We start from the raw sequence: 25,754 nt of genomic DNA, 5'->3' as shown, positions 1-25,754 counted from the left end.
CATCCCCAAGTTGATGGCACTACTCCAGCTCTGTCTGCCTGCATACCAAGATCAAATGGACACTTCAGATCCATCATCATTTGGTCAGTCAACTACGTGAAAAGATCTACTCATCTCTAATGCCCATCCATTGCACACACCAGGGTTCAGAAGACCAGGTGCCATCAAGGCTTCTCAAAGAATAGGAGGAGTCTTCAACAGCTCGAACAGTGCCCTGGCATTCATTCATCTCTAAGCCTGCTGGTTTCACACCCAATGCAAACTTATGTTTTTATAAATCAGACTGCTACCTGATGTTACCCACATCTGCTCCCAAGTGTAAGATTCTGCAACGGTGTTCAGATAACACAGAAAGCCTGATGGATCACCCACCTGTCACGGTGTTGTAGAGTAGAAGAGTTCACTTGGCCATATAAACTGTAAGGTTTTACACAGAGTGTTTTATAACATCACAACAGCTCTGAGAGCCCTCCTCATCCATCTGGGAATTACTCTTTTGGTGGTATTTGATGAATACACCATGAACTTAAGCCTCTAACCGTGCCTTTTGGCCAGAGTATTCAAAACAAAATGCTCTAGGTTCAGGAGGGCAGTCAGGGAATGTCAAGCAAACCTTTGCAATTTAAAAGAAAAGGGAAAGTAATTTAAAAGAACCTTTTAAAAGAAAAGAACCAAGTAAGATAATGAGATATTCTTAAGTTCATATCAAGTGTTAGGTTAATCTTTAGATGCAGTGGAGAAAATTGGTAGAAGAATTTCTAAATTAAAAAGCGTACACTATTTGGATTCTGAAATAGCTTTTACTTATTAAAAGTAAGAAATTTTAAAAATGCAAAGAAAACAGGTTGACATGAGTCCAAAAGAAATTAAACCTTAATTAGCTAAAATCTTCTGGGAACATATCACTGATGTGACAAGTTAGAAAACAGCAGTTAATATCTAATTTTCAACAAGTTTTAAACCACTAAAAACACACATTCCCCACCCCCCCACCCCCACCCCCACCCCATGATCTGTACCTAAATCTTCAGCCCTTGCTCTTGTGATGCCTCCACTTTGTACCAAGTCTCAAAGAGCTGGAGATATAGTAGAATATTTTCAGGTGTTCAAAAATAATTGTCAATGCTCCATACAAAAGACACTAAGAAGCAGATTTTGTTCTAATAAACAGGTTTTAATCAATTTTTTCAGGATTGACTGGGAACTGAGGATGCCTCTAGACTGTTAAATAGGAAAGACACAGTCAGAGTGTTTCGAGTGTTGGATCTCTGCTCCTCTGCCCTAATTCATGGTTACCTTGCTCTGTTTTGGCCCACTCTAGTTAGCTCAGCCCAAGGCAGCACCCAGGTATGGTTCTGCCAATAGTTCATTCCAGAGATCACTTTATCTGTAGCAAGGGGATTCCCTGATTCCCCTCACACAGAGCTTTATGGCAGCCTTCAAGCAGGCTTTGCATCTTCAAACATGCATAAATGTCTTCCTGCCATGCCCAAAGGCACGGTACACACATAATTATGATCTAACCATTAAGTCATTGAGGATAATGATGTTTAAAAAGTCATAAAAAGGGATAATTATTACTTAAAGCCACAGGAACATCACATGGGGCTTAGAGAAGATGTTTGGCCAAATACTACATAGCCCGGATTCAGCCAACCTTCTCATAAACACTAGCCTGACAGGTTGGTCTGAAATAATCTGGGCATAAGCCTCTTGACCTCAGGGAGAGGGCCTGTCCCTCTTTTATTCAACATTACACAAATAGTCCAAGGGACTACCTGAGGCTTAGAAAATGTATGCTATTAGGAATGTTTTGTGCAGATCTGCATCTTCTATGTCCTTTGATGAAAGCAAAGTTGACTTCCCTGGTTTTAATTGTCTTCTGCTATGGAGGGACCAAAGCAAATACAGTAAACACATTTCAACAGATAATTACTTATGAACCTTTCTGCCAAGACTCCACATTAAGAATATTTCTCTGGCATGCATACCACCCCACCCACCATTGTTCTGAATACAATAAAAAGCACTCAGCAGAAGAAGAAGGAGAACACAGCAAAAGATCAGACGAGATAGAGTATGAGAGAATCCCACCATGATGTAGATTCATCAAGACTCATAGTGACTTAGGATGTCTACTTTGTTTTCCCAAAGAGACACTCATCTCCCCATTACAGTCTCACAGATGACTCCCAAGGCTGGAAAAGTAGGCAATACATGAGACAAACTCATCTAGAGAGCAGTTAGCATGCTAAGTGTAACCACAGGCCTATTATTGTCATATTGTTCTATTTTGGGAAAAAGAAGGACTTTATTCTGGGATAGTTAAAGGTTTAGAATTGCAGAAGAGATTTAAAAGGAATGATCAGTCCAGGTGAAACTGTTCCTGATGATGCCAATGGAAAGGTCCCCTTTCCAATTCCAACTTTGCAATTAATGCGAAGGTTGAGGGATTGATGTGTGCCACGAAAATTAAGAAATAAATGACCAATTAATAAAAGCACAAGCATTATGGAATGTTTAGGAACTTCCTGATCTAAAATTCTGAGAGTATGTTTGTAAATTTATACTTTGAAGGCCACAGGGAGGTGTAAGGAAGGAGATGAGCCCACAGTTATGGCTTATGGCAACAATGTCAACAAGTCTCATTTGAAGTTTTATCAAAAAGTGTCCTGCAGGCTGTGATTATTAGGGCAGAAGTACCTTGTTCCCACACTTAACAGTCACCATCCGTCAATACACTGTGGGGAAGTTCTAGTTTTTGTCATCATCAGGATCTTTGAATAAAACAGACATTTAAATGTGAAAAGAAATTATAGGAACCAAGTTGTATATTCTTTCTAAACACTTCTGAAAATTATTTTGCTGAGAAATACTTATGTTTCTCTTAAAATCAGTTTAAAGTCCTTATAATAATTTTTTTTTTCTTGAATACGTTCACATTCAGTTTTTTCTCAGTGCTGACCCAAAATGCTTCCAGAATAAAAAAAGGCAATTTCCCCTCTATTTTCAAGCTAGATGTGTGCAGCCAGCTTTTTCTCAAACACTGGGTATGAAGTATGGCCCAAAATCTTTTGTTGTTGCACGGCCGATGGAAAATACATCTATGGAATACTCTGGTATGTATTTTAAAATGCAGGAGATGATGATACAAAGGAGGTGACTGTAAAAACTGGATAGTCCCATTCAAATTAGGTCTTACATTCTTATAACATATATTGCATTGTCTGCACAGGGCTGTCCCACCCTTCAATACCATTTTACCAAGCAACACATAGGATTTTTTATGAAGTACTCTGCAATTTGACCTATCAAAAGTGTCCTTTTAATAAAGGACACAACTACTTCCTGGAGTATTTATGTTCTTGGGTTCTTTTGTAGAATTCTTATTTACACATCAGTGGTAGCCGTTTGCCAAAATATTGAAGTTCTGACTTTACAGGGGATAATTTTTCCTTTCCTCACATTTCTAAGGGATGGATGGGAACCGCAGTGTTGTGATATTAAAGATCATTTCAAATTACATATAAATATAGCTCACATGGTCTGTTGCTGGACTGTCAGTTTCTGGCTTCATGCTTAAATGGCAGAGCTTTGACTATATGGCTAGACATTAAAGTCTGTTTATAATATTGGAGAAAACTAGCTATATAAACCCAGATTATATATGTAAAATATGTTGCTATTTATATGTAAAATGCTTTAAAAAGAGTTCCAGAGTAGCATCAAAGACCGTTACATGAATGTTCACAAGTAATTTTTCTGATACGTAACAAACTCTGTTATTTTTCGTAAATAAAAAAAGATCCAAAAGACAAAATGCATTTTACATGTCTTTCACTTATAAATACAGCCAAATCAGATAAGAAATATTTTCCATTGCTAACCTGGGCCAAGAATGCTAACTAACAGTACAGTTCACAAGGGTCTCACTGAAAATAGCTTTTCTAAGTATGTGGTTAGATTAGGCTGTCTAAACATTTGTAAAAGCTCAAGGAAAGCTATCTGGAAAGACTGTCTTTCATTTCTAATTGTAATATTTTCATAGAGTATGACTTTTATTGGCTACTGCATATAATCCCCATTGGGTCTGCTTCCCTTTTTTCAGTGTTGAGGATTAAGCAATAATTCCCAGTATCTTGAGACATACAGACCAAGCCAATAAAACTATAGCATACATATCAAAATTCTGATTACTGCTCCTTCTTTTGGTGGAAGTATTGATCAGACTTACAGATTGCCCTAAAGCTCTTAGCAAGCGAATTAGGACCACAGGCACGAGCATGATAAAACTATGTCCCTATGTTCTGATCGGCCCGATCATCCATTTACCACCTAGATAGGACGGGAGGGCTGACGGTCAGACGCTGCCGTGCAACGTGCAGGTCACCCTGCCGGAGAGCGTGCTGTCGGGGACACAGCTGTCCCCCGGGCTGCTCCCCGTGGGTGGCCCATGCGCTCCCCCAACAGCGGGCAGGCTTGCAGCCCCACTGAGATAAAAAGGTGGAGAGCATTAGGGTCTAAATCAGTTCCAGCAGGTGGCAAAACAGATCTGGTAGACAACAGTGAGCATGTAAATAATAACCTTGTAATATAAACCCGTTCTGTGGGCATTTTTCTTTAAAGCACGGTAGTGTCAGCGGTACCGAGACTGGAGGAAATTGAAGCAGTGAGCTGTCAATCCAGCAGCACGTTGTTCTGCTCGACCACAGACTTTTGTTTTTATTAAGAGCAGCATCTCACATATATGCAAACCTCGTCATTTTATCATTCACCAGAATGCCATTTTTGTTGAGCTGAACAGAAGCTTTAAGGAGAATTGAATACAGCTTTGCCACCAGACCCTCTGCCAGGCTTGGTGTGAATAGGGTGTCAGCACTGAAATACTGTAAGGCACAAAAATCAGGGTTGGTGTACTGAGTTTTAAAAAACTTATTGGAAGACCCACACCGAACTGGGACGCAGGGTTTCACTAGACAAGGAGCTGTTCAGGCACAGGCAGACATCTGTAAGCCTTGGGTAGAGTTGCCATCTGAGGAAGAGAGAACAGACTTGGAAAGGTGTGTTTCCTCCTCATTTCCAACTTCACAGATGCAAATGAGGCAGCAGAACAGACTTAATGCTGATTTACAATGCACTCGCAGTCAGCAAGGTAATACTGGACAATGACCAACTTCCCCAGGAAAGTCTAGTGCCTCCTTCCAAGGCAGTGGTAAGGGTACATATGTGTGTGTAAGCTCTATCAGAGAACTGCAGCTCTGCATATGCTACTTCTCGGTTCTGTGCATACATATCCATGTGCTCTTAAAAAGCACATTGGAGTACATACCAAAGCAGCATTTCCAGCTTCAGCTGTGGAGAACCTAGCAGTCTTGTGCATTGAAAATCTGAAGCCCAACTTAACCTCTGAAACTCCTTGTACTGAGCCAAATCACACACTGTCCAAGGGGATTACTGGTACCTATGACTGGATTAATTGCCTCTAACTTTAGACTTTCACAAGCAAGTATACAGGTTTATTGGACCAAGTACACACACATGCTTTGAAATAAGGACTGTGTCCGAGCGAGCCTGTTTGCTTCCACTGGCTCTACAGTGAGTCCAGGGTGACTAGTCAGGTGTGGATGGATTCTGTCTTCAGGGCTGCAAACAACTCCTTCAGATGTCCTTCAGCCATGTAGTAAAATCAGAGTGTTTTCCAGCTGCATTTTTCTACTGCTTCTCATATACTGCCTAGGAAATGTCAATTTCCTAGAAACATTTTAAATTATTATGCCACATAAGCCAATGACTTACCATATCTTACAGAACTCACAAAGCATCCCATCTGGGGTTGTTGCTTCATCTAAATTGAAATATTTCAACTCTGTGTCCTTCTTTCCTCAAGGTGAAATGAAGTAATCCGACATTTTCTGCAGGTCCCTTAGGATTTTAGACATGCTCTCTATTTCTTAAATAACTTGTAATAAACCCCTCTCTGCCTTAGTTGTTATCCTGTAGCATTAACCTCTAGCAGAGGATTTCCTTCTAGATCAGTTTACTCCCTATTTGATTCAATCTCTTTGTTTTGTTTTAATATATTGCTTCCATCTTTAGAAGCTTCCCTCCATTATTAACTACATTTGTTTCACAATCACATCTTAATCATGCAGGCTGCAGCAGGGATTACTTAAAAGTAAGGAAACACCTTTTGTTCTGTATTGAACTATGCTGCACTACTGCTGTGAGAATTACATTTAATAGAAGATGTGGTTTACTATCTGAGTTGTAGAGTGGTCTCACTGGAGGTGCTACACCAAGTATTACACAGACATCTGTTTAATTCCAGTACTCCACAACTGGTGTATATTCCCTAATGTTAGAAGGCTTTAGAAGAAGTTTCTTTTCAATTATTAATCAAATTCTTAAGTGTGGAGCATCTTTTGCATCTTGTTCTATGCTTTAGTCTTCAATGCAGCCAAGTTAATATTTTTATCAAATTGTAACTTTGCACTAAAAGGATTTTTGGTGTGTCAAATTTTCAGTATCACAGTGAGAAACATTCATATGTTAATAATACGCACATATTCCCTAAACTACTAACAAGCTAACAAACATCACATTTTCTTTTTGGGACCTGCTACTGTATCAGGAATATATCTGCAGTAAATCAGCTGATAGGAATCCCGCTAAATTACACTGACCACATTTTCTACATGCCCTTTGCTTGCCATTCACTTTGGTGATCACCTCTGACAGTGGGGAGAGTGGGAAAGTACTTAAGTTCTGAAATTCTCAAAAACGTCATCTCTTCTATTCTGTACCTTCTAAATCTCTGTTTCCCCCCTTACATCCATTATTTTTTGCTTTCTCTTAATCATTTATGAAAATGAAGGGTAAGCCTCAGTAATTTTCTTTTTTTCTTTCCAGTTGCCATATTTTAAGGCTAGAAATACATAATTGGGGAAATCTCCATGACCTTTTCAAAATAACTTATCTCTGTCTGAATTAGCTGCTAAATCAAGGCCTGATACCTAAATAGCACTACAGACTCTAAATCCCTCACCCAGTCCCTCATTTATGAACATCTGTTTTTATCGGGTCTAACCCACTTCTTTCACGCTTACCTTACAAATTTATTTTGGATGCCACACAATCTGCCTCTCAAGCCAAACTGCAGACTGTTGGTTTTGGCTCAGTAAAGTTGGCTGATACCATTCTCCACAGTGACTGAAGAATGTTGTCAGCTCAGATGTCCAAGGATGGTATCACCCTAGAGAACAGTACCACATTCTCCCAAAGGAATTTTTCTTAGAAAGGTACTTAAGGTTAAAGAAATATCTTCCAACTTCCCTATTAGATGAACAGCACTGTTGATTATGAAAACTGAAAGGACTTGATGTATTTCTTCTGCATGGGGCTGCTTAATGAATTTTGCATTTCTCTCACCCAGAGCAATGACAGCAAATCAGCCTTTTCTGGTTTTACTTATAATTGTGGTTTTGTTATCTGCAATTTAAAATTGTCATAAGTTAACTGCAAACTGTGGTATGTTGGCTGCAAAGAAGTAGAAAAGTCTTCTCACTATAATTTTTAAAATTTATGGAAGCATGCTCAGTGCTTTCGGTTATCTAAAGAAATTATTTTTAAAATCCCTCAAATTCTGGAACTAGGTTTTACAGGACATTGTTCGCCAAAGGATGCTTGTGGCACGGGTAAAGCAAAATGCTTCTCCCCATCAATACACCAAGTCCACCACCAAAGTAACAAACATGCCGAGAGTACTACAAGAGTGATAAAACACCCTGGGAGAACTTATGTTTTGGTAAAACAAATTTTAAAAAAGCCGTCACCATGCTGCAAAGTTGCAACATGAAGAACAGTGGGGTGCAATTTCTTTTTAAGACATTGCAGCCAAAATAATAACAGTTTATGCTAAAATATGCAAGAAAATCTCATAAGAAACTGTCAACCAAATCAAATCTTACTTTGTTTTTACATTTCATTAAGGGAAGATATTGCACCAGTTCTCCCTCAGCATTTTTTGAGCAACAATTATCTTTTATGGATATGGTAGTGTGCAGAGACAGAAGCAACACAGGGTGACTATTTTAAAAGATGAGGTGTGTCTACATGTCATTAAATTCAAACTCCCCATGACACTGAATCTACCTCAAAAACAAGAGGTCAAAAGTGACTTCTTTTACGGCAACTAGAATACTACTCAAACTACCTCCACTTACTGCACTTGTGTATTCACAGAGGGCTGGGTTAGAAACTCCAGTTTTGTGTACAAATGATCATGGAAACTTCACCATTCAAGAAGAGATAAGCAAGTGTATTTGTGATTGAAGTGATCTGCTAAATCAAAGCCACCATCTCCTAACTCATTCATGACATCTAGGTCATTCGTGAATCAGTGTGTTACTCTGACCTTTAGCTAAATTTAAAATATTTGCTCACTAGGTTCCTGTTGCTTCACATGCTATGACCACCTCCAGTCATTCTCCCTAGCAAGTCAAAGCCAAGATCTGGTATGCTGATTACAGCAATTGAATACAGTCCTGACTACTCAGCTACAGGTCTATTCATACACACCTGTATGATGTATATAATGTGGAATTTGGGATTCATTAGGCCCAGCTTCTCATCTTTATTATTCTCCTAGTATGTACGTAATTTGTAACCTATGCCCATAAAGACAAAATAACTCATTGGTGGTGTCACATGTTTCTAATGCTTGATTATCTTATTCCTCACCTGCCCTTTTTATGTGAAAGCAGTTAAAAACTCTCTCTTGTACTGCAAATAAGATCAATTTCTGATGCAAGTCAAACCCACTGCAATAGGTAGCAGTGAATTCCCCTTTATACAGCTAGCAAGAAGAAACACCTTACAAATGTGAAAGAATTATGTAATGCTGAGATTCTGCTAATCCTGAGGGCAACCCCTGACTGCTGTAACTAGCACATGCTGAACGGAGAACTGTTCCCAAGAGGAGGGCATAACAGATGGGTGAGGGTTGCAGGATGTGGCCCCAGTTTCTCTCCAAGCTACCTGGAACATAGTGCTCTTAAACCTTCAGACTGCCTTCCACTGCTCTTGCACTGTGCAGAAATATCTGTTTTCCGTGAGAGCAAAATCCCTGACCAGCTGCTTAACTCTTACACATGTCTAGTTTAAAGGTGTTACTTAGGCAATTAAAACAACTAGTTCCCTGAAAACTCATCTCTCGTGGATGTCTGTTAACCTTTATTTATCATTTCCATTCACTCCTGCGTGAATTCTGTGATGCTGGTGAAGTGCAGATTCTGCGTGATGTTTTCCTTCTGGTTTTAAGGCACCTGCAACATCCTTTTTCATGGGGCCAGTAAGAGTGGAATTCATATTGCAGTCTTCCTCAGTAGAGGGCTCTTAATAGAGCTTTCATCCCTCCCTGTGTGCAGGAAGTTTGCTTTGTTGCTTGCATAACTGTTTGTGAGCATTCTCCTTCAGTCTCTCTGTTTGAAACTGGCCAGTGGGTAGACTACTGTGAACTGACGGACACCAAAGACACATTCCACATAGTAAGGGCCTTCCCCTACTACCTAAAAGAAATGCAAACAAGATAGTGTTTATTATATTAGGTACTTCAGACTGAAATAAATATACATTGCAATCCCACCCTGTTTCTCTTCCAAAGTCTGTCTGTAGTAGATTTACATGAAAATATCTGGTTACCATTAGCATCTGTAATTAATTTTTCAGTTGCGGTCTAACAACAAATCTACAGAAGTCAAACAAAGAAGGAACAACGAAACAGCACATTTGAATACCACATGAAAAATTGTACAGTTTGAGCTGTTTGTGTTAAATTCTTTTTCTCAAATACCTACTCATTCATCTTGCCCTCACATTAATGCAGCAGCTATGTATGAACGCATTTGGAATGCCTCCTTACAAGTTTACATAGCTGACAACTTCACTTTTGCTTCTTATTTTAACTCCCACCAAGTGGCACTGTTAAGCTTAATTAGCACTAATTAAGCAGCCTTCATTCACCAAAGACATCAAAGGCTCCGACTCTCACTTGAGGGTTTTTTGAACCGTCAAGGAACACAAATGTTATTCCTAGAAATAAAAGGGCATGGTTTTCTACAAAGAAGACAAAGTTTCTTCTCTCATCCAGTCTATCACTAGTTGAGAGAATTTCAGTCCTCTTGCGGGTATACTTTGGCCTTTCATTATCCAGAAAGCAATGAAGACCTTATACAATCAACTTCAGTGTTAATCCTGGTGACCCTTCCAAGGGACCAAGTTCTTTGTAAACAAGTTACCTCTAGATGGTAACCAATGTCTTCCCATGCTCCAGTCCAACACCTTAAAGTCACACTTACCAGGCTGAGATTACATCTTCCAATTCCTGTTGATTTTCCATCAATGGCATTTGAACTGTTCTTGAATGATGTTTCAGATCAATAGAGATATTCTGCTCCCATATACAGGAGCCCAGTTCCTATCAAGTGCTGTGCTGCTCTGTCCTGGAAGCAGAATATGGGACCAGGTAATTGCCTTTTTCGGTATGTTTTCAAACACTGAGGACAGAGCATTGCAAAATTAAGATGTTTTCCACCCTATAAAGGTGAAATACTTTATCTTGTTATGAATCACAACCAGTTCATTACATTCCTCTTCTTCTCCCATTTTCTTCCTCTCTCCCAAAATAGTAAGATTCTTACCTTTAGCGAAGTGGTATGTGCTTGATGACTGTCTGTTTTGAAGCCCAGGTACAGATCTTGTACTTACATGTGCAGAGAAGGAAGATGTTGTTCATGTACTTAGAAGCTAGTTTGTAAGGTGTGTAGGACTACTATTCAAAACCAGTTTGCTTTCCTTTGTTCCTTGGAAGTTAGCTGTAATTTCCTAGATAAATGGAGGAGTAGTTGAGGAGTTAGTAACAGTATAGTGTAGTAACAGAAGCTATGATGGCAGCTATATAAACATAATGTGGAAATGGAGAAAAAAATCATTGTGAAAGATAAAGCCAAGGTAGCAAACAGGAGGGAAAAAAAAAAAAAACAAAACAAAAAGCAGATGGGAAATCTGGCTGAGGCAGAGGAGTTTGAAGTTAATATTTAAAACGCTTCACTTCCTCAGGTACACTGAGCAGAAGTATGTAACATCCATCAGGAAGGAAGAAGGTCATGGATAGCAGTTGCATCTTGTTTCTGCTTGACAGCTCCAGCACAACATCATTTTTCTTTGTATTCTCTAAATATTTATGTACCTATGAACTCTTCAGAAGACAAGAAATCTGAAACAGGAGATAAATTAATAGTATCTATGGAGACATGACTTGTTACTATCACCATTCACAAAGTGAAGTAAATTAAGGGAAACTTGGAAGAATTAAAACTTTAAACAATATTACCCTTCACTGGGAATGCTACACTTGCCTTCAAAGATTACAGGCAAACCAGAAGAATCGCCACCCTTGGACTGATATTTACTGGCAAATGCTGGTATTCAAAGGGTTACATCACACAGTTTTATAACAACAAAACAAGAATTCTTTATAGAAATCAATAGCAATTATGAAATCTCATCCATACAAATGACGTGACTAGAACTTGAACAAATAAACCAATGAAAATATCCACTAGGAATAACAATGCAGTAAAATAATTTTTCCCGTGGGTGTTTACTTGGCTTACCCTTATTTGGAAATAATTCTAGTTGGGGCAATTCCAGATGTACATAAGAAAAACCTTTCATTTCCCTCTGCTAAATAAAAAGACAGTGTAAGTGCATTTAAGTTAGACATCTAGGTTTTCCGAAATATACATTAGTCCTCCCTAGAAGAAAAGCAATGAGGAGTCTCTGGAACTTCCTGCAGTGTTGTATAACAGCCCCAAGGCATTCATCTCTCTGCAGCTGAACAAAAGAAGTGCAGCTAGTTACCGGGAAGGACCGCCACGTTCTTAGGCCATTCAGCTGTGATGAACAGGGTCAGGAGGTCAGCAGCAGGCTGCCTAGGTTTACACGCTGACAGTCATTTCTCTATCACCTTTTTCTCAGCGGAATGCTGCTGCTGCATTTGATCACCTTGCAGCTCTGGTAGAGCTTTCTCCTTTTCAAAATTAACAATTCTGGGGTTATTCCTGGAAAAGCCGCAGCTGAGCTCATGTCCTTTTCTGAAGGCTTATTGAAACTAAGGTAGCAAAACCAAAAGAAAATCCTTAAGACAAGTTGAACTATCTTAATAGACAATTACATTTCTTCTTAGGAGTTCTGAAAAGGGGCTAAAGGCTCTTCAAAGCTCATGCAGTTTGTGGGGGAGACTGCAAGGTATCATTGCTTCATCCCCATGCTATCCTGCAATGTATTTTCCTCATAGGATTCCTCGCAGACTGCAGGAGGCTTCACAGGATGGTGCTCTGTGCGTACACAGCAGTGAGGAAAAGCTGATAGTGGCCACAAACGCCTAGACGACAGCGAAGCATGAACGCTGTCTTCCTCTGGGCTCACAGAAACCACTCAAATATATATTGCATGATCACAGATAGGACCTTTCCAGGTCTCTGCTGACTGATTTCAGCTACCTGTATGTCTGCTTGACAGGAAAGTTAACTGTCCATAAGCAAATCAAGTGGAGCTCTGTGTGTGCCGGGCTGCACAGTGGTGACTGGACATGTGCAAGAAATCATCTTTCAGCAGAGGCTCTGTGTTCTGCTGGGACAGGACAGATTGGACTCTAACCAGACAGTGACAACTTGCTGAGCTAAGTTATGCACTTGATTGTATCTTCGCAGTCACTTTGAGTTGGTTTTTTCATCAAATACTTCATCAAAATGCTGCAGCAGTAATTTTACTGAATCACAAAACCAAAATAACAGAGCACTTCTTATAGGAGATAATTTCTTATAGTCCTTGCCTGCAGTACACTCTTTATTTACATACATTGGAAAAAAATGAAGTACACCGAGTTCAAAATTCACAGCTGCAATGCTCGGTGAATTTAGACTTAATCTAGTACTAAAAACATACAATAAATATATGGAATACCTTCCAGTGCTATTAGGTAGGGTTTGTTACATTTCAAAATATGTAAACAACTGTATTATACCTTTTTTTTTCCATGAAAAAAGTACCCACAAAAAATAAAGTTTTCAGAAAAGTTCTGGGTATCAAAGGCTCAAAAGGTGAGAATTTACTAAAAAATAACACAGTGCTATTTAATTATTCTAAAAACAAAATGGTGTATCCCATTCACCTGTTTTTTCCAGTGGATGAAGTTCAAACACTAATAGCAAGCAGAAATGGTGGTTGAAACTTTGGAAAGAGAACTCTGGAAAAAAATCAATGAGACAACCCAAAACTTTCCAATAGCTTAAATTAGCTGAAGTAGTAACTTTTGGCTCCCTTTCTAGCTGAGGGAGAGAAACAGATGCTTCAAAGGGTTATTCATCTTCTCTTAAAATAAACAACAAGAATACGATTATGAACATAACCCTAAAAATTTCTCAACGTACTGTAAGGAGCATCTTGGGCAACCAACTCTGCAGCAGACACCTCTGCTAAGGACTTCTAAAATTAGGGGAGATAAATACCATCCTAGTTTTACCGGGTGTTTTACACCTCAGCATAGTCTACATGCATTTAAAGGGAAATTTTACAATGGAAAAAAAAAAAACAAACAAAGAAACCAGGAAAAAAACTCAAGAGGCATTAGATTGAACATCTGCTTTACAGCACAGAATAGATCACTGAATCACAGTCTTTGAGGTTGGAAGGGACCCCTGGAGTCTGCGTAAGCAGTGCTTAGGGCTACGTCCAGTCAGGCTTCAACTGTCTCCAAGGATGGAGAGACCAACATCTCTGGGCAACCTGTTCCAGTTCATACAGGGGTCATTTACACCAGGGCGTTAAAAGAAGTCAAGACAGGATACAGAGTGGTGCATCGCCCTGCAGAGAAAGGGATTAGAGATTACGCAAAATAGAGAGTATGGAAAATTGTCAGAAGCTGTCTCACATAGCTTTTTTTTTTTACTGAGAATTTCTAGGTTTGGTCACGTAATTAGCCTCTGTTTTCTGTCACACAGTTGACAATCATGAAATCAGTATACCCTCAACGGTCATGTTTAAAATAGAAACTGCCTATTCTGATATTATTTAATGCACATGCAGCCTAGTCATCTCTAAATTGCTTGCTGGTTAACACGTTTTATTATACACTCTTAGACTTAATTTTATGCACAGACCAAGGAACAGCAGATTCGTGTTTTTTAAGAGTGAAAACATTCATAATGAAAACCCCAGAAGATTAAACTGCAGTCTTAGAGGTCCTCTTTCATACAAAGAGGTTTGTTTCCTTCCCCTGTGGCTCATACAGACTTCCCAGAACATTTATTTTGGGATGGGGATGATTGACAGACTTGTTACTGCTGACAGATTCCCTGATCTGCCTTGGTCTTGGAGACTGCTCCAAACTGGAGAGTCTGCCAAGGAACAGAAGAGGCCACAGAGCACCCTGCGTTCAGGCAGATAATGGGGGAGCTGCCTACCTCCTAAGAAAGTGTTAAATAATACTGAAAACTGAAGCTCTTTCATGTTCTTTTCTTTCTTGTAATTTTACCAATACAATCTCTGTCACCACCACTAGATAGTTCCCTAATTAACGATAGAACCAGCTGAGGAACTGGCCTTTAGCAAGCAGTTTCACATTGTAACCAAATGCACCATTACACAAAACACAAAGATCAGAACTAAACTAAACTTATAAATTCCCTTTCTGAAATGAAGAGTTACCTATACTGCATGCCCTTCAAAGAGTTTCCATTCAGAAGTCTTTAATTTTATCACCGCTAACATTCTTTCCTTCCTTTCCTGGGTTTTATTTGTAAATGTGTTCTTAATTATAAGAAAAAAACATTGCCACACATAAGCTATGCAGCCTATTGAAATCACAGCTGCTCCAACAGAGAGACACTGGAGTTTCTAGCACAAGTACGGGAGGCAAGAATATATGCGTCCACACTAAATTCCCCTTTTACGCATTAGAACTGATTTACAAACCTTTTTTAATTTGTCCATTTTATTTCCAAACTGAACCAAAATATAAAAAGTGAAATAAAGAGGCTGAGTGTGGTCTGCATACCAGAGCAGATGTGGTTTTTTTGACATGTGGTTTCAAGTGTATCCATAACTATTTTACAATCGTATTTTTAAATTTATTTGTATTTAATGTTTATCTTCAAGCTTGCTCCATTTTTTTTTAAGTTCTACAGAGTATTGTGTTTAATTTCCTGACCCAATTAGAATTTTCAACTAAGGTATGAAACACCATGTCTTAAGGCATTATAAAAAATGAATTAGCTGTCTTCCTTGGGCTATTTTTTCCCCCTTCTGGTAATAGTTGTTTCCTGACAGAAAAAAGAAACCAAATAGTTTGCATCCAGATACTGTATTAGGATCAGTTATTCAAAATTCCAGGAACACTATAAGCTGTGCAGTCAAATTGATTTTTGGATGGGGATCAGACAAGTTTTTCTTCAGTTTTGCTTCTTGAAGTGCTCTGTATTGGACAGACCCACTCTTTGAACAGCTGTTTCTATGGGTCTCACTCAGATCCAGTCAATGCATCTTCTCAAATAACTGCTGTTTCTTAAGTACAGTATATGTTGATAATTATATGTGCTTTTGTTTTGATTCACGTATTGCAACACTAACTTTATTTTACTGTACTTCACCTACATTTGTTTTTCTGTTGTACATCCCATCCATCCAGTCTTTCCCCTTCTTCCCTTCTCCTCTCCTCAGCATCAACGAATCACAAACCATAGATGCCATTCCACAGCCATCCTCTCCTTTTAATTCCCTTCTGCTCTCTCCCTAAATCCTTTTAAGTCTCAAGCCCAACTTTACTCGAGCAGCTTTGAAATAAACATAGTATCTAGGTCCTTAGGTATCTGCCATGTCCAAATACAAACCAAAAAGGCTGGAAGTCCTAGAGAACTCCCAGTATGGCTTCATCTTACTTTAGGACAAAGATCAGCACGGACAAATGGGGGACTAAAGGAACCAGTAAGGCAATCTGGTGATGATAGGCAGTGGGCTCAGCACAACCTCAAGTTATTATCAGACTTGCTGTAGACAACCTGGCAAAGCAAGTTCTTATGGAGAGATTTGAAATGCAGATTTTTCCTCCATAACTATCATAATAAACAAATTTTAAAATGCTGCACCAGAATTTATCTAAACGTCTCGTAGAAAGAAGTATAGTAGAAGAAAGAAATGTGGGGTAAAGGCAAAGATGACCCAGGCAACTCTTAGTTCTATCCCTGGTAATTTTTTACTTTTCTTAAGACAGAACATTGTAACCATTTTTTGCCATCATTCTTCTGTTGTTTTCTGCTCTCTGCTTTTGCAACAGATATCCTTTCTGCCAAGATCACAGCCTATTAGTTGCATCTGAAAGATCAAAACCTCTCTTTGCACATAGAACTCCGTTTAGCTAAACATAATTTCACACCAGTTTAAGATTCTTTTTGTGTAGATACAAATGCAAAATCATAGCCTCAGACTATAGACTGTTTCAGGCAGTGATCACATTTGTGTGGTTCTGTGAAGTGCAGAAGACACTTTGGACAGTTAAAAACACTTCTTCCATCAAGAAAATATTCACATTGGAGACAGTATTTAAGGACTGCAAGCCAGTGGCATGACAGCAAGGAGACTGAGAAGGAAAAAAGTCTATTTCATTTTTAAGAGCAATAACAACCTCGAAGTCAATCATTTCCTGGCAGTTAATGACCAGATGGATTAAGATCTCCTCCAGATGGCCATTAACTGCCAGGAAATAGCCAACTCGTTGGCCATTAGTCCTTAAAACACCATTAGGATACTGCTCTTCATTAGTCACATTCACATGATGTTACTGTGCACTGAGGATATGAATGCAGCAGAAAACCTTCGTTTGAAATGACAACAGAACAGAACTAGCTCTTAAATAGATGGATAGTTTCATTTATGCAAGGCTGTATTGCTGCTAGAACAGTAAGAATGTGATGCTCGTGGAAACCACTGTCAGCAATGTAAGCCTCCACACGCTAATCCACTTATGTGCCTTCTCTTATGTCCTGAAAGGACCACCCCAAGGGGTGAAAGGTTAGTCTCCATGCCAAATCAACTGATGGTTTCCCTGCTAAGATGTCCAAAAAAGTATGTGACTGTTGAGATTAGGTTACTTGACAACTATTAAGAGGACTAAGACAAAAATTCCAAAGCGTAGAAAGCACAACCATTTAGTTTTAGTGCATACACACACACAGACACACACACGTATGTTAGCATATTCAAGGAGAGACTAAAATTTCTTCCAAGTAATCTCTAAACACTATAATTTACTGTAGTTTATATATAGTTTACTATATATATTATATTATAGTTTTTATGTACTATACTATAGTTTATATATAGTTTACTATTGTTTATATATAATTTACTATAGAACTGTAGTTTTTTGAATCTTGTGCTGTATATACATAATAACTACTTAAAGCTATTGATAGAAAAAAATGTGTAGTAAGACTAACTGGCAAACACATAATTAATTTGAGTCTTATTTATAATAAAATCTCCAAAGTTAAAGCTAGAGCTTTAATTTATCTTTGAAAATATTTTTTCTGATTCTTTTTATGTATGTAAACAAACGAACAAACATCTGTGATCTGAAAAGGGAAGAATTTGTGAAGCTATAAATAAAATAATTGTGGAGAAATAACCTGTTGACATCACTGGTGCAAGATAACTAAAGGGCAGCAGAATTAAGAACTGTCTTCAAAAGAACAGCAAGTGCACTTAGGGCTGTATTAGTTTTATTAGTTTTAACAACAGATACAGATACTCCTGCATAGTCGTCAGCCAGTCCTTTTCTGAAAGATAGGAAGAACAGTCTCATCATATATTTGCTGACTTTAGATAGCATTTCTGCAACATATTTTACACAAAGGGCATATTAAACCTTGCCTTGGAAAGATAAAGCTACTGAGGAACTCACAAGATTTTCCTGCAAAATCAAAAGTCACTGATTGCTCACTTGGTGCTGGTGCTTCAAGGTTTTCCCACTGTGACCTACAAGACTAACACTGCAGCCAAGCTTACCCATTTGGAGAGATCTACTACATAATACTCTGAGATCTAAAAATTATTTTAACACTCAGGTATGCTATACAGGAGCTGCCAGAGAGGTCTTCTTACCAAGATCCCATGCATCACATATTGCATTTTCCCTGAGCTTTGCATCCTGAATATGCTAAAACTTGTTTCCACCAGATGTTGCAGTTTGGAGAGGGCTTGTTTGACAGGGTCAAAGCTGTCTTCTTGGAAAAGAGAAGAGGATTTTTTATTGTTTTCTTCATCTTTTTCTGCATTATTTTGCTACAGTAGATTATATTTGTTATAGGTTTCCTGTGGTCTTCATAGGGGGGAGATGCAATTCAAAATAAGCCAATGTGTTTAAAATAAATAACTAAATAAAGGTAGTGAAATGCATATCCCCCAAAATGCCAAAGTTTCTCAGGTGCTTTCTGACACACAGAAAAACACAGAAAGAAATCTCCCCACAAAGGAATCATTCTAAAAGCACCTGAAAACAGATGTTTTATAAAGGAGGAGTGAAGGAAGCTTTTAGTAATGTGAACATGTGTATATTAGTAATTCTGGATACAACTATTGTGAGCTCTTAAGCTAATCCATCAGTTAATGGGGAACACTATTGAAAGTGTACACAAACAACTGGGGCCAGCAGGCAGGCTGGGTAGTCACTAAGTGTAATCTTAACTTCTTAATAAGTTAAGTTAAATAAGTTAAAAAAACCTTCTGTTAAGCTGCCTGCCCTCATAGGCATTCTGACAAAAACCACACTGCAGCCACAATGCACTGTTGCAGCCCAACGGTGTATTAACGCGGCATTCGACTGACACGCACCAGTCCGTGGTGAACAGTGGAATCCAGGCTGCCTCTAATGCACATAGGGAGCTGCCCCTCAGCATGTGAGAGAAGGTCCTGGATGACTTGCTTATGGCAAAATAGGACAGTTGGAGAGGTTGGGATTTCTTTTAATCCATGCACTCTGCATTGGTATGCTGGTATCAAAAAATTTCAAACAACAAGCTCAGAACAGGTTTCTGGATGCCCTATATAGCAATGGCTTATCATGCCCAGATGTACCACACAATTTTTCATCTAGTTACTTCTTCTAGTGATTTATATTCTTTTCTTCCCAATGTGCCCTGCTGGGCCTGTTCTGGTGAGCAACCAGATGGCTTACTCACTACTTGATTACCTCATCCCCTTTTTAGCAAACAAGAGTCCCTGCCAATTATAGGGTACAGAGGTTTTACAGAGTTCAGTGACAAAGTAGTAGGAAATGCTCCTCTGTGTGCAGGCAAGAGCAGTGTCAGAAACTTTATTCTTATAATGAGGAATTATGACTTAGGTTTCAACTTCAAACAAGTTAGACATAACACAATCAATTTGTATCTGAATGTCACCTGCCTCAGATGGGCAGTATACAGAGAATATTCTCTTCATCTGTTGATGGCAAAATATCTACTGACTCCAGGAGGGCGAGAATTTCAGTCCAGGATTTTTCAGGTAAGGTACTTTGCATCATTAGGAATAGTAACATGGGAAGAGCATGACAATTATATTTTCCCGGTTGATTTTATTGACAATAACGTAAAATACTGGTTTGTGTGTACTGTCACTGTGTGACTGAATATCCATTTGAGAAAGCCTATGTGAAGACATTTTACAAGCTAGCAAGCTGCAAAGAGTGCAATAAGAGGGTGGTTTGAAGAGAGCACTGTGGACAGAAATTGGGAAATGGGTCTCTATAACCAGCCCTTCTACCAATTATCTGGCTGGGTGGACAACTCCTTATTGGTGTAGTGTTACTCATTTCCCCCCTACTTTGTGATGTTTTCCAAGCATTTTTGCCCATTACTGGCTGAAGAAAGACAAACAAACGGTAGAAGAAAAAGAGAAGGTTTCCTCCCTTTTTTGTTCAGAAGAGGAAAAAAAAAACACAGAAAAAAATACCCCTACCACATGGACCTACTACATTCTTTCCAGAGGGCAGTAAACGTCAACGCTGTAGTATATTTCCTGCTTTGAAAATGAACCACTTTAATTCAGAACTATTAAACTTCACAGCAGTGGTAACCCCTTCCTGTGTGTTGTCTTTCTGTTGGGCCAGTCTCTTAAATCATTCAACACTGCTGCTTGCTAGAGACTGAATACTCAACAAATGAAACTACCCCTGCAGTCAGATTTCTGCAATAAGGCTATGCTTTGATCAGAGCCTTCCTTCTTTCCCCAAGGATGAGTTAACCTCATAAAAATGCATATCCTGCCCAAATGTTTGTTTGCTCTCATTTATTCCTTCCTTAATACTAATAGCAAGATCACTGACCAAACAAACTACTGAGCCTGGGTATAAATACCCACCCTTCAATGGCCATTTTTCAAAGGTGGTCAGGGCCATCCCACAATTCATGCTCTACTTGTAGGGTGCTGTTTTTCTTGTGTTGGTTCAAAGACACCCATTGAGAACAAGCATCTGGTCTTGGAGAGGGAGCAGGGACATGAAATCTGAACAGTGTGAGCAGACACAAGTCTGAGGGTTTTTTTTAAAGTCTGTCTATAAGTTCTTCTGTGTTCTTCCCCAGTATAGATAGTAAAATTGCTATTGGGAATGTAGCTATGTGTGCATCCACAACTGCCTACCACTAAAGGCTTTGTTCAACACCACTTGAACTTAGATCTGGGGCAGATTCCTGCCCTTATCTGGTCTCACTCATTAGCATCCAGGGGACTGTGGAGCAAGACAGAGACGGGCCATCTATAAAAGAACTTTGTGCAAAATCATGGTCTTATTCTCTATTTTATAATAAAATGCTATAAATGAAGTTGCATAGACCACAGCCACCCAAAAAGTAGGCAGATAAAGTGCATTTCCTGAGTCAAAACAAATTATCTAGTAGATGGTGCAGGAGACAGCCCCTAAGTGTTCAACATACTGTAGCTGCACATGGGCACTGTGCCCTGATAAAAGGCTGAGACACAGAATTAAAAAAAAAAAAAAAAGACTATAAAAGCAAAGATACAAGGCAAATGTAATGCAGCCAAATTCACGTTACTTTGCAGCCTTGTCCACTGTTATTTCCTCACTTCTTTTACACCAAAGGCTCTCTGACACAGAGCTCATGCTTTCTTTGTTATTTAGGGATTCAGATTTGCACCAGTGACACTGGTTTTGAAGTGTTTTTTTGGGGGGTAAGCAGAAGTCTCAGTCACAGCAGAGAAAGTACCAACATTATCCAGCCACTGTCAAAACTGGAGATGTGCTGCCAGCTTGAACAAAAAGATCAAGAGGACTGAGCTGTTCCCACACCCAATGTGCCTTTCCCATAGATAAGGGGAAGTGTCACAGCTGTAAAAAAATGAGAAGCTTGTGCTTAACCATCACACATAACAGAAGCCATGAAAAACTGACAAGTACCTGATTACAATGTTAGTAGTAGATACAGAAATTTTATTTCAATATGCATTCATCTTCTCTTTCTCTGGTAAGGGTTATTCTTAATAAAGATAATAAAACCGCAGAGCTGTATATCTCTGCAAAACAGATAAATGGGCAAAAAAATGAAACAGCTACATGTGACTGCCTTACATCATGAGTAAGGGTGCCTGGAATGCACTTATGGCAGAGGTAATGCAATGTTCAATTTTAGGGAGTTATCAACTGGCGATGATTAGCTAATAAACATTAATTCAGTCCTTCCACTGAAACAACAGTCTAAATTACAATGGCCTTATCAGCTGCAATAAATGCGAAAGGCCATGTGCACTTCTATAAACTGAGTCAAAGCAATAATTATCCTCTGGCAAAGAAAGTCTCCCATGGTACTTTTACTGAAAATCTGGCTCCATTCTGTTGGTAACAAATAGTTGACTCTTATCTTGATTTGCTGAATTGTTTATAAGCTCCAGGACACATCTCTTTGGCCCCCAAAAATAGTGGCACAGCACTAAGAAAGCAGTGAGATTTTGTTTTGGAAGGACAAAACAGCATCAGAAGTTAGGCTTTAAATGAAAAATCAAGTAGCCTACACTCTCATGTTAAGTCTACAGGACCTGGCAACACTGTCTGCATAAGGGAAGGAGCTGGAGAAGACTATGTTCTTCTCCTTGGTGACAAGGCTTTCTTTAAACTAAATTTTAGTGGCATCCAACAAATCCATGAAGGATAGGAGTTCCGAAGCTTCACCCGTTCATTTGTCCATCCTTATGATAAATACGTTTAATTATGTTCATAGCGGTGGCAAGAGCAGCTCCAGTTCTGTGTCTGGGGATGTGGAAGTGTGTGTGGAAACAGGTTTCCAGCCCTATCTCACACTCATCTGTGAAGGAGGCAGCAGCAGCACCAAGAGCCCCTCCAGGCCATGCACCACTCACCAGCACAGGAAAAGGCATTTGGGTAGCACCTTGAAGCAAGGTCTGTAATATATATATATAAAAAATATATTTTTATATATATATATATAAATAAAATTAAAATAAAAACCCAAACCACCAACAGCTATACCTAATGTGGACAGTGACCTATAGAAAGCTATGTCTTGGGCATAAGAGAGCCTTCCTCTTCTAGCGTAGCACAGGATAAAACAGGCAACTAAAGAAAGCTCCTCCTCTCTAATAACATCAGGAAGCAGTTTCATTTGATCTAAAGCAGTTGTATAAAATGCATCTGCATCTAAGCTACTTCCTGAGGTCAACAGGCCTGATTCAGCTTGAGCTGAAGTGGAAATCTAAATTTAAAAAAAAATATCCTTGTCTTCTCCAGTGAGAGCCGAGACCTTTAAAATCAGGTGAAATAATTCCACTCTCTGCATTTCCAAAAAACCTGTCATACAGCATCAAGCCCAAAGTCCTCCTATTCAACATCATTCTGTAATCTTTGAAACTTCAGTTACAGCCTTTTCTTCCCCTTTCTGTAAACATATACTTGCTGCATCTGGCAAGTGGAACCATAAATCTCCCCTGACTCTACTTGCTATTCTGGCATATTTGCAGTAGTTCACACATACAGAGTGTATTTAGACAAATGACAGAAGGAAAACCCTTCTGCAAACATCTAAGTGGAAGCCTCGGCTATGAACAGTATTTCTACCGTATTACTGTGCAAGTTCCTGATGCTGCACATCTTGAACTCAGCTGCACCTTCTGTCTTTTGGCACTATGTTCGTTGTTTCTTCATGACTGCTTTCTGTCTTGAAATACAAGATTAGTGGATTAAAAAAACACAGCAAATACCACCCTTGAATTATAGCAATCTGCCTTACAAAATCTCACTTGCAAAATTAATGTGAGCCAGCTAACATGAAAACAGTCATGGACTGAAAACTTCCATGAACATAAGCAAAGGGCAATGATAAATAACTAAGTACAGAGGTCACAGGAGACAGCTAATGGAAGATTTAGGGATCAGCGTAAATCTGGTTTTATTTAAAGCATGCATTTAGGAACAGGAAAAGTAAGGAGGTACCACATAAATGTAGTTTTTAGATGTTACTAAACCAGGAGGAATGTCAACCACCAGTCGGAAGGGAGAAATCATGCAAAGAGACTTTGATCAAAAGCAGAGGGTGGGAGCCTGGTGAAACCATGCCTGGGAGAAATATACATCTGGGGGAAAGGAAGCCATCTGAAAAACTCATGCATACAAGAAGAAGGAGACACAGTAACAGTGGTGCTGAATGGCATAAACAGGTAATAGCAATAGCAAAGTGGAGAGACCTTCATATTACAGCAGGGCACCCAAGACAACCCAAGATGCAGTTTGGTGTTCTGTGAGAGGTCCCTCAGCACAGAGGACACACACACGCACGCATACGCACACATGGTGTGCTCACTGGGACACCGCTGGGGCACCGAAGGGCTGGGAGAGGAAGGCAGGCCAAGGAAATGATGGTTTCTCCAGGTTCTTTTCCCTCCACATCCATCAGCACCAACAGCGCTGTGCACAATCTGTCTCTGGATGGGGCAGCAGCCACGGGGATTTATGGCCCCGCTGTAAGCATGTGGGTTCTACTGCCACAGACTGTCCTCACGCCTGGGCCTCAGGTTTCTAGTGCTGCAAATCAGAGCATTTGGGGGGAAAAAAGAAGATTTGGGGAATGAAAGCAGGCTGTGCTGGGAGAAAGAGCATGGTCCTAAAACTGATAAAGCTTTGTATATGTAACATAGGAAGAAATACTAGTATTTGCTAGCAGGAGGTACACCATTTCAGTGTTAATTCTCATAGTATTTACTGCTTTTTCATGCTCCAAGTCCTGAAATATAGTCACACAGCAATCTGTTGTAGTTGGGATTTTTTAAATACACTGTAACTTATATTAATATTTTTTTAATCTGCCTGAAGACATCGTTCGAAATTTCAGTTGATAATACTGTTATATATGTTTTTGAAACAGCTATAGCTACTGAAACTAACAGAATAAGATCACAAAAGAAGAGAAATTTTAAGTGTCTTGGGAAGGTGCCAAATAAAGCTATGCACCATTAAGGTTATCCAGTCAAGGACCTTTTTAATGGCAAAGGGGATAGCACATAAGAGGGAAAGCAATAAACAAGAACACACAGAGATACAAACCTGGTAGACAAGGAACGACAGAGGCAATGCCAAAGACCTAAAGTCTTCAGTCACTAATTAATGGGCCATTAAGAAATGACAGGCCTAGGTTTGGAAAAGACCAAACTGGACTTTGTAACTGATAAGATGGAAGCAAGAGGAACATATGGATTTGGGATATTCCAAGGGGGTCAGCAGGACTATGCCTAACTTAAGGAATGTTTAGGGAAGGGGACTAGGGAGGAACAGAGGACTAGGCAGAAAAGCGTATAAAAGGGGACAGTTGCATGCAACACATCGCCGGTCAGTATGCTTGTATGACTAAGCCCTGTGCCTGCTCACCTCAGGCTGTCCTACCTGCTTATTAAATCCTTTCTTAACTGTCTCCCTGTGCAATCTTACCCTCTATCCTGGGTGAGCGCTGTAAGGACGAGGTGCCCACAACCAGCATGGCAGGCAGGAGTGAATAGAGGGCCAGGTCCTGAATGCAGTCCAGGTGGAGGTCTCAGCTGCCAGCCCCCAAGCAGGAATGGTGCATGTCCAGAACACCGGCTGCTGGGACAGACCAGAGCAAGGAAGGGGCTCAGCACCGGTGGCCCTGGTGCTGGAAATTGGAAAGCAGCGGTTGTCTCCTTGGCCTGGAATGGAGACCCCTGGGTCTCAGGGCAGGGCTCTGATGGCTGGGCAGGAAGAATCCCCCAGCCTCAAATGTGCTGAAGGTGCAGCTGCCTTTAATAACCCTTAACAGAAATCATGTGAAAATATTAGAATTACAGAATATCAGAAACTCCTTGACACATAAGGTATGCAAATAGAAGTGCTATATCCCATAATACTTGGGCTCGTCAGCCTACTGAGTCAAAACACTTTTTCATCTCTGACCTCCTGTTATAAGACACCAGTTGTGTGGACGCTGATGGGTCTATCATGGCCTTTCAAGATTTGGTCTTGTGGAAGATACAGGTCAAGAGCCATAATGGCTCGTGACTGAAATTTAAGGCCAGAGAACACCCCTAGAGCATTACTTAGCTCATGCTCCATGCTAGGATTTTAACTGCAACATGGCTGCACTTCAAGGTAAGCCTGGGACACTCAATTT

At 39.6% G+C, this 25,754-nt stretch overlaps 1 long non-coding RNA gene across 5 annotated transcripts in view; it reads right to left on the bottom strand.

Moving 5' to 3' along the window:
* Window positions 1–665: 665 nt before the first annotated feature.
* LOC308058847 overlaps window positions 666–25,754 on the bottom strand; it is a 44,915-nt gene continuing 19,826 nt past the window's right edge. For 2 of the 5 annotated variants that reach the window (XR_013926001.1, XR_013926002.1), the window contains exon 3: window positions 666–23,294. This is a non-coding gene — a long non-coding RNA (uncharacterized lncRNA). The remainder of the gene's footprint in view (window positions 23,295–25,754) is intronic. The other 3 variants (XR_013925998.1, XR_013925999.1, XR_013926000.1) reach the window with 3 other exon arrangements.

This window comes from Falco punctatus, assembly GCF_963210335.1.
Source record: "Falco punctatus genome assembly, chromosome: 2".
Lineage (NCBI taxonomy): Eukaryota > Metazoa > Chordata > Aves > Falconiformes > Falconidae > Falco > Falco punctatus.
Note: the sequence above shows the minus strand (reverse complement) of the source record. Positions and strands in the feature narration are given on the sequence as shown.